We start from the raw sequence: 14,193 nt of genomic DNA, 5'->3' as shown, positions 1-14,193 counted from the left end.
CACATTTTTAACAGCAGTACCAGCGGCAACAGAGACAGCAGGCATTTCAGTATATGTGGAAGTGTGTGTAACATTCGTTGGCAGCACCGAGCCAGCATGAGTGTACACATTTTTATCAGAAGCACCAGAGACAACAGTAGAGACAGCGAGGGCATTATTAGCAACTACAGAGGATTTAGCCTTAGTTTTGGCTTCCATGCGCGACATGATCGCAGAGTTGTTAGTGGTACTAACATCAATAAGCGCACCATTTTCGTAATTCGCTTCTTTTTGGCTACGTACCTTCACAAAAGCAGCACTAACAGTAGCACGTAGATCTTTGATTTCCATTGTGAGTGATTTTATAGCATCATCTTTTTCCCGAAGGCTACGCTGCATATGTAAGAGATCCGAATGCATGCTGTCCGCCTTGTTTGTTAATTTATTATTATTTTCATGAAGAGTTGAAATGAGATTATGCATACGAGCATTCTCAGCACGTAGAGAGACGATTGCATTGAAAATCGAAACCAATGATACCTGCTGCTTGTTGTTGGACTCACTAGTGGTATCACTTATTGCTGTACTAGTTAGCTGGTTAGGCAAGGCACTTTAAGGAACTTTGTGCTGCTGTGGGAGGTTGTTATTACGATGGGCACCGATTTCTTTGCTAGAGGAATCCGAAGCAATGGCATTAGTAGCAACAACACTCTCGTTAAGAATAACAGGAGGAGGCGGGGAGCGAATAGAATATCGCCGAGCATCAGCACACACTTTGCACAGAAAAGGCCTCTCTGAGTTAAGCAGAAACTCAGCGTCTGCCGGCAAAATATTCACACATTCCAAATGAAATAGTTCATTGCACTTTGCGCACTGGATTTTTGGTTGCGAACGCTCAACTTTATGGTTACAGCAGCAAGGCATTTTTAATAGGAACGTCTCTTTTCGTTATTTGTTTATAATATACAAGAGTCACTGTCTCAAAAATTATGCACGAACATAGACAAAACTTCATTAAGTTTTAGTAATCTTTTTGACACTAATAAAGTTATGGAACCCATTAGCAAATATTCGAAAACCGAGAGCGATAAAAAACACGTCCGCACGCAACGACGGTTATATATGTTGTACTACAATTTGGTCATCGTCATCTGTATACGCAGAATTTTTTCGATTACTGGAGCCCTCAGTGTTGCTTGGAACAGTGTTGCCACACATCAATGCCTTTTCATAAACTCACCTTTTCAACTAGAATTTTTCGTGCTATAATAAATCGTAGTTAAATATAAACTACTTACTTTTCAACAAAAAATCTTACTCAACAGTAAATTTCAAATATTTTGAACGTATTTTAAATAGGAAATTATAACTTTTTTTACCATCTGCAAAACTTACGAAGTGGCAACCATCTATAGAAGGAAGAAATCAGCTAACACGGTAAAATTTAAATTCCGCAGATTTCTGCGCTACGGGCTACAACTACAGAAAAATTCTGCGGTGTTGAGTTTTCATTTACATGGCGCTCTGGTGACACAGATCGTGTCAGCTGACTCGGGTTTACGTACCGGTAGGTTTATGTTCTTGACTAATTTCGGCTTAAGTCTGGCGATGTTTTTCACTTTCCTAGTCGATGTGTCGACCATTGTGTACAGATACAAGTGAGATATCTTAGCAATAGGAGTCATCCTGGGCCTTTGCTTATTTTGGTCAAAGCTGTGCCTTTTTGACCTGAGTTGCATTAAATAGTCTCATAAAACTTAGTACTATTTGTTGTTCAAATTGTAACATATATGCCCAAAAACTTGGAAAATATTAGATGATTGTTTCTTAAAAATGCTATTTATAAAGTTTCCTTTTGATTTCGACTTTAGAAATAATCATATTATAAAAGTTTTTCACATATGTTTAAAGATTTTAAAGTTTTTAAAAAGTACGGTAGAATGCAACAATATGCTTGAATTTGTTTGCATCTTCGTCAGCTTATTCGTTTGCAGACTGGAAAAATTGCGAACGGCTATCAAAATACTGATTCAAAATATACATCTTTCACTGGACACACAAATTGGGTGTGCGCAGCAAAATTCAGCCCTAATGGCCAGTTAATTGCATCGTGCGGCGACAAGTTAAGAACTTGCGATACATCTTCAGGCGAATGTGTGCGAACATTCACCCGGGAAGAGGTATGGGACGACAGCTGGCATGGCATCCAGACGGTAATTTGGTGGCTTTAGCATTAAGTTGTGACCGTGTTAAGATATTTGACATAGCCGAAGGCGAGCTAATACAATTGTATCAAGAGCATTCGTCGCCGGAGAATGAAGTTGCATTTCACCCAGGTAGAAATTTCTTGGTGACTGGCGGCGATGACGATACAATAACATTGCTTGATTTATTAGAAGGTCGACCAATTTATACACGGTAGTAGTGCACTTTAGCGGAACCAGGTCAAAATGGACGGAAAATTATACACTAACTGGCCATACTGACAAAGTTTGCGCCAAGGCGAATTTATACAAGGTGGTGTTGTCCAATCTGCTGATGTCTTCTTCTTTCCTTCGCCCTACATGTATTTTGTTTTTGCTTTTACTGATTTGACAGCATGCCCCTGAATACCAAAAACAAAATACATATAAACTTTGAGGCGAATTGAGATTTGACATTTTGCCCCTGATACAAAATACATGTGGTTGTTGTTTGTTGTATTCTTGCTACCACCTTGTATAAATTCGCCTTGGTTTGCGCCGTCGCTTTCTCCACATAGGGTTGCCAGACGTACTGCTTTTGGGAGTGAACGTACTCCTTTTTATTGCAATGTACTCCCTTGTACTCCCAAAAACNAAAAATTCATGTGGTTGTTGTTTGTTGTATTCTTGCTACCACCTTGTATAAATTCGCCTTGGTTTGCGCCGTCGCTTTCTCCACATAGGGTTGCCAGACGTACTGCTTTTGGGAGTGAACGTACTCCTTTTTATTGCAATGTACTCCCTTGTACTCCCAAAAACAAATATCTGAAAATGTACTCCTTTATTAGTTTTGTACTTCTTTTGTACTCCTTTTTCCAGCTATTAATATTTTATCATATACAGGGTTTAAAATAATAACTTTTGCACACTTTTTTTTGAAAAATAAAAGGGGCCTTTATAGATTTTGCGAAAAAAGTAGTTTATTATTAATTATCCACAGATTTTACTTCAATTTTATTAATTTGTTTTTAAATTTTAACCTTCATTTGGGTTTACCGGCGGTAAACACTTTGAGAGAAAAGCGCAAGTAAAAAAGTAGTTATTGTATAGTTTTTAAATTTAACCTTCATTTGGGTTTACCAGGGGGTTTGGGAGAAAAGCGCAAGCGGCACGCAAGTCTTCGTCGGTTAGTTTCTTACATATCTTCTGTAACCGTAGGCTAATTTCCCCCATTTGGGTCATTTATACTCCGTCTTTTGTCCAAAATAAGGCCTCAAAGTAAACAATCGAAAAGACTCGGTACCGGTGATTAGGAGGGCATTCATTCGACCAACCCTGTAGAGTTTTTTATTTTTTATTTTATACAAAATCTAAGAAAAAAGAGGTGAGTGCCGCATGTACTTATCTCCCAAAGCTGGCAAATGCAAATGAGGATTAAAATTTTAAAACCGATTAATAAAATTAAAGTAAAATATTTACAAAGCTAACCAAAATATACTTTGTTTCACAAAATCTATAAAGAACCCTTTTATTTTTCAAGAAACCTGCGCGACAGTTATTAAATATTTTACGCCCTGTACTTTGCCATTCATATTGTGGCAAACACAACTAAGCAGGCAAAGTTAAGTTGGATAGTGAAAAGGTGTAAGTATGGCCGTAGCAAGGTAGGTGTAGGACGCTCGGGTATAAAAATCAGAAAAATATTAAATTAATTATAAGGCTTAAATTAAAAAAAGGCCATACATTCAGGAAGAGTCTGGAATTTTTTTTAGAATTTAGTTGGGAATATTTTCCTACAAGGGCGGTCATTGAAGAGGCCGTGAGCGAAGGGTGAAAATTGTGACTTTTGGCCATTTTTCTAAGGGGTCCCTAGGGAGTCATAGGGGCCCTAGGTGGTCGAGAGTAAAATTTTTATCAATGGCGGTTCATGCCCTCTCCAAAAAGGTCGGAAAGGGTGCCACGTCCACTCCCCCTTCGATCCCCATCTCTTAAACAACCACCCCTATTTGAAAGCCAACCCATATAGTTATTTATTTTTCACATTTATAGAAATCTTTGTTTGTTTGTACCTAATTAATGGTAATTTGTAACAATAAATTGCACAAAAAATTAAAAAAAATTGTACTCCTTTTTTAAGTCATGTACTGCTTTTTTTCTATCGAAAATATTGTGACGAATACTGCGGCAACGCGAAGCGAACAACGAGAAATAGGCAGAATGTTCGAGGAATGACGTAGAATGTTCCACAAAGAGAAACGTCAAGTTGGATGAACACTGCGAACAGCGAGAGAAAGAGAATGAGCGATAAANATAAACTTCAGAACGTTCTAGAGTTGCCATAAGTACGAATAAGTACGAGCGCAGGTATATAAGGGCGCCACCACAGCGAAGTGAGTTAGTTACAAGTCAGCAAGCTACAAGTAAAGTGAGCAGAGAAGTGAGTTGGGAATAAGCAAGCTATAAGTTTAATTGTGTTAACAAGTTCAGTAAAGCGTTGTTATTGCTTTAACAAGTATTGTAAAGTGTTTTTACTGTATTAGCAAGTATTGCAAAATTGTTTGTTGTACAATAAAGTTAATTGTACTACAATTTGGTCATTTATTTATTTATTTATTAAAATATAGCCTACGGCTAATAAAATTATTCCTATATACAAATAAAATTTAAAATTAACAGCCAGTTGTCTATGACATTATAAATTTTAATTATAAACTAAATTATTTTATTGATTTTTGTTTCAGTGTTGCGAATTCACGAGGTACATACATATTTATATCACTTACGAAGTAAACATACATACATACATATATATTTATATGTTGCAATATTTCTAGAACTACCGAATACATTAGTTGCGTAGCTGGCGAGGCCTAGTCTCCAGTCTACCTTAATGTGCATCAGGCGAAAAGGCCTAGTTTCCGCTCCTCTGCTAACGAGCTTTCGAACATGGTCGGAAAGGCCGAGTTTCCGATCCATGTTCTCGAAGTCACTCATATGCTACCGCTCCCGCTCTATTTCGTGCTGGGCAAACCGTCTGAATGACCGTGTTCGAGCGATTTGCGTTTTCTTCATTCGTTACTTTCATTGCCACTTCTTCGTCGATGTTAGGCAGGCGGAAAGACCGCGTTTCCGCTCTGCGCTGTGGACGGCTGCTGGACATGGTCGAAAAGGCCTAGTTCCAATCCATGCTAGCAACAATTTTCGAGTGCTATCCCACATGTACATATAATATCTGGAAATCAGACTTAGACTTATTCATTATTCGTTACATCGCTATTGGCATCTAGCCATAAACCTATATTTTCTCTAAACGATCCGATGGTTCATACATGTTTAATTTCCTCCGGGACGGCATTATACATTGCTAGTCCGTTACTAAATACTGATTTCAAGCCCTTACTTGTACGTACAGATTCCAAGTGAAATTGATTTGCCTGTCTAGTTAAGTACTGGTGAACATCCGAGTTTCGTCTTACTAAAGACTCTAAATATTCCGGAAGCAATCCATTCTCTATTCTATAAATAAAAGTCAACACATCTCTTTTTACTTCATTTGCTACCGATAAATATCCTAATTGTTTTAACATATTGTTAACATTTTCACTACGCTTTTTGTTCAGCACTGCTCTCATTCCTTTATTAAAGTTTTTCTGCAACTTTGATATTTCTTTTGTATTCGCCATCGAGAGTATTGTCGAACAATATCTTATATGGAGTACCAAAATCATTTTAAATAATTAGATTTTTCCTGCTTTGGAAATAGTTTTCCTTAATCTATGCAATAAATTTACTTTCTTTGCTATTTTACCATTTATATATTCAATATGTTCTTTAAATGTCAAATTGTTATCTATAATTACCCCTAGATACTTATACCTTTGAACCCATTATAGCGTTGAGCCCGTAAGTAGAACCCTTGTTCTCACTTCGGCTTCTTCCCTAAATCTAGTCTTACCTAATGCCATACATTTTGTTTTCTGTACATTAACACATAATTGATTCTTACATAACCATTCGCAGGCGGTAGTTAATTCTTCATTAATTTTGCTACTCAGATCCAGTATATCTTTTCCACTTATATAAATCAGTGTGTCATCTGCAAACATATGTATGTACTTTACAATGTTGCAATACTCCTGGTAAGTCATTTATGTACATTATGAACAACAACGGCCCCAGTTTACTTCCCTGTGGAACACCACTTTTGACTTTTTTCTCATCTGACACTATATTATTAAATCTCACAGTTTGATATCTTTCACTTAGGAAATCTTCCAACCATTCATAAACCCAACCAGTAATGTTATACATTTCCCTTAATTTTTTTAACAATAGTTTTCTATTTATTATTTCAAATGCTCTTTTGTAGTCCAGAAAAACTGCAAATATTCCTTCTCCTTTATCAATTGTTTTAAGCCAATCTTCAATAACTAGTTGTAAAGCCGACTCTGTGCTATGTTTCTCCATAATGTTTTGTGCACTGTTGAACAATATCTGTTACTTCATCACCCACCACTGTCCACAATTTTTTAATCATTTCACAACTTATGCCATCGGGGCCATTCGTATTTTTTAGATTTTTGGCAATTTTTTCAACAGTTCCCTTATCTACATCTTGAAACTTACTGAGGGAAATGTTTTCATTTCTCAATTCCATTTCGTAGCTATTTCCATTGGATATAGTTTCGACAATTTCCTCTACGCTACCAACAAAAAACTGATTTAGTCCGTTTGCTATTTCATTTGCATTAAACACATGTTGATTTCCAATTATAACACTCTTCATTTGCTTAGGTTCGGCTCTATATAGAGTTTTCAGATGTTTCCAAAGTTTCTTTGGCTCTTTCTTCAGTCGTTCAAAACTATCTTCATGATATTTCTTCTTTGCATTCCTCCAAATATTAATAAATTTATTTCTACTTCTTTTATATAGTTCCCACGCCTCCAAATACCAGTAGCCTGTTTCTTTTAACAGGAGAAACCTATTATAAGCTACATCCCTCTCCACCATGCGTTGTTTAATTTCTGCCGAAAACCACGGGCACGGTTTACTTCGTACCCACATATCCGGTCTCCTGCCTTCCTGTATACTCTCACTCAATATTTGTTTTAAAAAGTGATATTTTGTCCCACAATCAGTTATATAATGATCCGATATCCTTGGTGTGTGTAGTACTGTACATTCCATGTTTATATTATCGGTTATCACCAAGTCTATCAGAGTTCACTGTCCTTGGTCACCCTAGTAGCATTTGGCACAATTTGTTTCATACCTATTCCCCTAACACATGATTTTAACCTTCTAGTATAATAATCGTGCTCTTTCAACCAGTCAATATTGAAATTTCCTCTAATAATACAATCTTTTTGAGTAATATCTAACAGCTCTTCCATAATAAGTGAGAAATCATCAATAAATTCACCTTTGCTACTACTTGGGGATTTATAAACGCCTGCAAGTGTACCTATTTCGTCGGCATTAAGAAATATTTTAATGGCCAGTATCCACCACTCTTTAATTTTTCCCTGCTTTTTCACTACTTCATACGAAAATTCTTCATTAACATATACTACGATTCCTCCGGTATGTACAGAATCTGAATCACATCTAATACTAGAATATCCCTTAATTCCTACTAATGCATCTTCATCAACATCAGTTACATGTGATTCAACAATTATTACCACGGTTGGTCGAATTTCATGTAGAAATACAGAAATCATTTCTCTTTTAGCAATCAGACCATTAACATTTAAAACTATTAGACGCCTATTAGATTAATTTACCTTTGTTTTGGATTGCTATATGCTTTCATACATAATTGTTCTTCTTTTCATGCTCATTCTTCTTTGATAAACAGGACACTCGCTACTGAGTACACTGTGGCTACAATCTAAATTTAATTGTAGCTTACCGTTTGCCTTTAAACAATTCATGCATTGTATTGCTGCCGCTTTACAGTCCTTTGCCAGATGATTCCCTCCACAGTTTACACATATTTTTCCACCTTTACACGCTTCACTCCAATGGTCATACGAATAACATTTCATGCATCGCGATAATGCCAAATACTCATATACTCTACACCTCCGCCATTTGATTTTCAGTCTTCCTTCTTCAATAATTTTTCGGAACGTCCGCGGATCAGTTTCCAGTACTACCATATACGTATTCCTACTTTTCTTGTTGATTTTAACCTCAATTTTAGAATCCGCCTTGACTATTTCTGGGTTCTGATTTTTTAATGCATTTAACAATTCACCATCTTCCATTTCATCTTCAACATCGTATATTCTTATCTTTGGTCTCTTCAGTTCAGGAATTTTAGCTTCGTATTCTTTCCCCATCTTCCTTATGACTTCAGTATTTATCTTCTGGATTTCTTCCTTGGTATTGCATGTTATTGCAATGCCACCATGTCTTATTTTTCTGACGTTTTCAATTCCTACTTTCATCTCCGTTGGATTCAATTTCTCTTTGCATTTCCTCTTAGTTGTCTCACTTGTCTGACTCTGCTTTTTTGGGTGTACCATGATAACTTCTTCCTTGCCCTCTTTAACCTTATTCGCATAAGTTGCCACATTCTCCTTGTTGTTGGTCCGAATATTTCCGCTTTTCTTCATTAACTCCGTTAATTAGCTTGACACCATTTTTTCCATAGCTATTTTCATACTTTCCATCATTTCACCCATAATTTTCTTGACGGAAGTATCTACCATATGGACATACTGGCCATTGCATTCGTCGCACATCCACTTCAGGTTCCTATTCTTGCATATCAGCCTCAGCTCCGGAGCTGTTATGCTCACACAATTCGAGTGGAACCACTTTTGGCATACCCCTTCACATTCAATACATTCATCATTTGTAAATTTTTTCTTTCATTTTCTACAGGTCTCATGTCCGCCGCTGGCCATATTGGTATAAGTTACTACCCACTCTGGGTTAATCTTATCAGAATTCATATATTTTCCACTGGCACTTGCTTACTTCTAGTCTCTTTCAACTTTTATACACCTTTTTATTAAATTTAGTTTAATATTTTTATTTATTTTGGCTGATAAGTATACAAGCGCAAATTTTCCGACCACTTGCATCCAGTGTTGCCATCGTAAGCATTTATTTAACAATCCAGCGATACGAGCCGTAGGATATTTGGGAAATCCCTCAAGGTTTCGAGGATAATCGTAACAACTTAAATGTACTTTCTCCGTTTCAAAATCTGGCAACCCTATCTCCACATGGTAGACATTTTGCTTCCGCGGGCGAGGATCGACCAGTAATTTCTGCTTTGTGCATGGGCGTAGCCAGGTAGGGGCAGGAGGGTGCTCGAGCCTCTCCCCTAGCTTTCAAATTTTCCTTGTATATATATATAAAATAGTACCCTGAAATGCCAGCTTAATAGGGTCGAGCCCCTCCCCCCCCCTAAATTTCATTCTGGCTACGCCGATGGCTTTGTGTGTGAAAAATTATATAATATAAATTTTTTCCCTATATTTAACAGTTGCTCGTTTGGAAATCTAATTTGCATACATTTGATGCCAATAGCTTTCGCAACAAACAAGCCAGTTCTCAAGAGGCCAAATTGATTTTAGTCATGCAACAGCTCCACATAACTCCGCCATAGACACACCAGTTGCTGGAGTACCAAAAAGCTGTGATGACAGTAATTGATCAACGACAATCGGTGGCATATGGAATGCGTGATGGAAATTTTCTGGTGCTTAATAGCCAATATACTACAAGAGTGAAACGCTACAAGTGAAACGCTGAGACAGTAATTTTTCTTAAATTTCCAGATTTTATTTGCAGTTACATTAAGGGCCGTTTGCACCATGTCTAGTTAACGCTAACTGGAGGTACATCCTTCAGTTAAGCACGTTAACTGCTTTATCGATCACATGTTATATCTTGGGTGTCGATAACGTCGATAAAGATGTTTAACTGGGAGTTAGAATTAACTAGACATGGTGCAAACGGCCCTATCTGGGAGTTAGAATTAGATAGATGACAGAGCTGTTGGTAAGGAAGGTGTCGAGTTACTGGGAAAATCCACAACTGGGAAGATCCACATTTCGCACGTGCCCCACTCGTATGGAATAGTAGCTTATGTCAAAATGCTGGTTTTAGTATAATGCGGCATTCGCAGCATACCCTCACTGGCGCCGAGCCGTTGAAGAAATTTTGGCAAATGAACGTCCAAGAAATAGTTCCGATACCAGCAAGTCCATATTCTTGTTAAGGGTCATCGAAAAGTTCCTTGTGTTGTAAATAATAAAGGGAATGCCGGATTATACTAAAGCCAGCTTCCCGACATAAACTACAATTCCATACAAACACAGAAATATAAATGCATCTAAAACTGAATGACTCAAATCAAATTGGATTGCACTTGCATAATATACCTAATATTGGAATCGGTTTTGATCGTAAAAATTACAACTTGCAATCATTTAGATTGTAGTTTTGAAAGAAATTGATTGCAATCGTAAATTGTGTAAAAATTGTTAATAGTAATCTGCCTTAAATTTATGTTCCCCATGTAACGGTTATAAAATACATTAAGTCCGCACTATCTGCATTAACAAAAACTATGCATTGGAATATTTAAAGTAAAACGATTCATATTTATTTTCTAATAAGAATTGTTTCTTAAGTATTTAATACTAATATAATTGTGATGACTGTATTAGCCTAGCGTTGGCAACCCTATGCATGTATGTATGTGTACGATTGCGACTCTCATCTCTAGGCGAAGGTTTTGAATAACGCTCGGGCTTGAACAAGTTCGGTCTCGGATTACTAATAAAGATCTAGACTTGTAAGCATCAGTGAACACAAACGCTTTTTATTGAACCTACAAACCAACATGGCGCAGCCGGTAGCTTAATTTCAACTACACCTTTTGAGCATCGCTGGTTCGGACATTAATATAAACTCTTGCCGAAAACCAGTGCAACGGCGTGTATTAAAACCCAGCAGGGCTAAGCAAAAAACGCAAAGCGAGTTCCAAAATATGCTCGAACACGTGTTTGGTGAAAAGTCGCAAACAAAAAAACGTTGGCACGTGGAGTTACTGCTCCGACTAAGATTCAGGAAAAGAAACTCCGAAATAATGGAAACTTCGATGAAGACACCACCATCGTTGACATTCGACGGCAACACAAAGAAAAAATGGAAGAAATGGAAGCAGAAGTTTGACCTTTACATGAAAGCCACGGGGCTGGACAAAAAAGAGGAAGACCGCAAGGTAGCTGTGTTTCTGCACGTAATCGGGGATGAGGCACTCGAAAAATATAACACCTTTGGACTAAGTGAAGCGGATGACAAGAAACTCAATGCAATGATAAAAGCATTTGAGGATTTCTGCTCCCCGAAAGCAAACGAGATAGTGGAGAGACACGTGTTTTTCACGCGCGCAACAAAGCGGTGAAAATTTTACGAATTACTTAACAGACCTAAAAACGCTAAGTGCCACATGTGGTTTTGGTAACCTCAAAGATAGCCTAATAAAAGACAGAGTAGTCTGTGGAATTCGCGACTCCGAACTGAGGAACCGTTTACTGCGAGAAGAGAACTTAGATCTGGATAAATGCATACAGATATGCAGAGCAGTAGAACTGGCAGATATGCATAGGGACACGATATCGAACAGAAAGTATCGATATGGTACTCATTTGAAGTATCGCTTCAAAAATATCGGGTACCCATTAATATCGGAATAAAAAGACTCGATATTCCAAGTATCGATACCAAAATCCAAAAAATTTCTCTTAATATAGGTCTCGTATATAGGCCGCTGTGGTGTAATGGTTAGCAGTGGGCAAAGCTTGAAAATGAAAAACATCTTCCCATTAAAAAAAAATCGCCGTTCAGAGTCGACATAAACTGAAGGGACCCCTTTTGTGCCGCAACATTAAGGCGCGCGCGACAAATCGGAGCAGAATCTCGGTCAAACACTAACATATTTGTAACAGCACGTGGAGAGTGATGTGTTGACTTAAAACATCGAGGTCGCGGGGTCAAATTCCACCACATGCAATCCTAACTATATTACAAATTTCTGCTCTTTAATGCCCAATTTATATCAGAAAGAATTGTTAATAACATTATCCTTGTAATGTGACTTTATGACTTTCGATACGATACTAGGGTTCTGGTACTCGATTCCAAAAAATATCGTTTTAAAACTATCGAGTAGAAAATATCGGCATCGAAGCCCAAAAGTATCGATATCGTATCGTATCGTGTCGAAATTCGTGTCCCTAGATATGCAAATGAAGACGATTGGTGAAGATTCGAAGATACACGGGATAAAGAAAAAAGTCGAGAACCACGTGGCGACTGGAAGTTCGCGGAAGCAGACCTGGGGCGACGAAAACAGCAAGACGTATAGCGGCAACAACAAGGCAAGTGGTGGCGCTGACAGGAGGTCGTCATCTTCGTCCAACCAGCAGCGGGTTTGCCAGAAATGCGGACGACATGGACATCGCCAATGTCCCGCGTTTGTTAAGTATTTAATATTTGTAAGCGAAAAATCACTTTGCGAGAATGTGCAAAATTAAAATAACGTCAGAGACTCGCGATGAAAAAGTAGATTCGTTATATGTCGGTAGCGTGGAGAGCTCTAGTAATGAATTAGATTGGACTTAACAAATTACAGTAAATAATTTTTGCAAAATTGAGGTAAAGCTAGACTCAGGTGCTAGATGTAACGTCATGCCAATAAGTAAATTAATAAGTACTAAACTAAAAAATACTAAGATTGTTAAAACGAATGTAAAATTAACTGCATATGGTGGCCAGAGTATAAGTGTTATTGGCAAATGTAGTTTAAATTGTAAATTTTCAAATAGAGAAAGGGCAGATTTAGAGTTTATGGTGACCGAAAATACTGATAACCAGCCAGTGATAATAGGTTTACCTAGTCTAATAGAACTCAACATTGTGCAAAGAGTTCACAACATAAAGGTAGATGATAATGGTTCGTCGGTAGACAAAATATTAAATAAACATAAAAAAGTATTTGAAGGCATGGGTTGCATTACTAATTTCAAATATGACATTCGATTAAAAGCCGATGCGAAAGCTATCATTGCAGCCTGCAGGAAAATACCAATTGCACTAAATGACTTAGTGAAAGAAGAATTGTATAAGATGGAAAAAGAAGGCATAATAAAAAAGATTACTGAGCCAACTGAATGGGTTCACCCTATAGTAATCAGCAAAAAAAAGCATGGTCAGATCAGAATTTGTATAGATCCAACTGAGCTTAACAAATCTATCAAAAGACAGCATAAAAAATACCTACCTTTGATGAATTAAGTTCTAGCATAGCAGGAAGTAAAATTTATAGCGTGCTTGATGCAAACAAAGCATTTCACCAAGTCAGGTTAACAGAAAAAAGTAGTTACATGATGACAATTATCACCCCATTTGGAAGATATAGATACCTAAGAATGCCGTTTGGCATTAATTCTGCCACTGAAGTATTTCAGGAGTGTTTCGAGGAAATTGTTGTGTTTGCTCGTACCGAGCGGACGTGTTTTTGCTTTGCTCCGATCTGATTTGAGTTTTCCTGTGGACATCTAGTGCCGAATAAATAATAAAAACTCAAGTACGAGTCAAGAAGCATTTGTTGTGTTTCGCTATTTGTTGTTACATAAAATAGCTTTTACATTGCCTGTGTGACAATCAAATCAAAATAAAATAAAATATTGATCTCGAAAGTGCGAAGAAATGGCGGGTAATAACGCACAAACCACAACAATTACATGCGGCGAATGTGAAAAGCCTTTGGCGGCGAACAGTGAATATGCTACTTGTATGGCATGTAAAAACAACTACCACTTTGCACCATGTACTACGATTTCTGATGCCACTTATCAGACAATGACCGCTGAACGGCGCCGAAATTGGAGATGCCAGAAATGTAGACAAAGAGGTAAGCCAGCATCAGGTCTTCAACCAGAAGCTGGCCTACGGCAGTCATCTTCAAGGCCGAGGCATGCATCCAGCCCGTCTACCGAA

The 14,193-nt window shown here is 37.6% G+C and overlaps 1 pseudogene; it reads left to right on the top strand.

Moving 5' to 3' along the window:
* Window positions 1-1,937: 1,937 nt before the first annotated feature.
* Window positions 1,938-9,928, top strand: LOC108372118 (POC1 centriolar protein homolog; annotated as a pseudogene).
* Window positions 9,929-14,193: the final 4,265 nt, after the last annotated feature.

This window comes from Rhagoletis zephyria, unplaced genomic scaffold, assembly GCF_001687245.7.
Source record: "Rhagoletis zephyria isolate East Lansing unplaced genomic scaffold, Rhagoletis_zephyria_1.1 Rzeph_scaffold_05455, whole genome shotgun sequence".
Classification (NCBI taxonomy): Eukaryota; Metazoa; Arthropoda; class Insecta; order Diptera; family Tephritidae; genus Rhagoletis; species Rhagoletis zephyria.
This window is presented reverse-complemented; position numbering and strand designations above follow the sequence as displayed.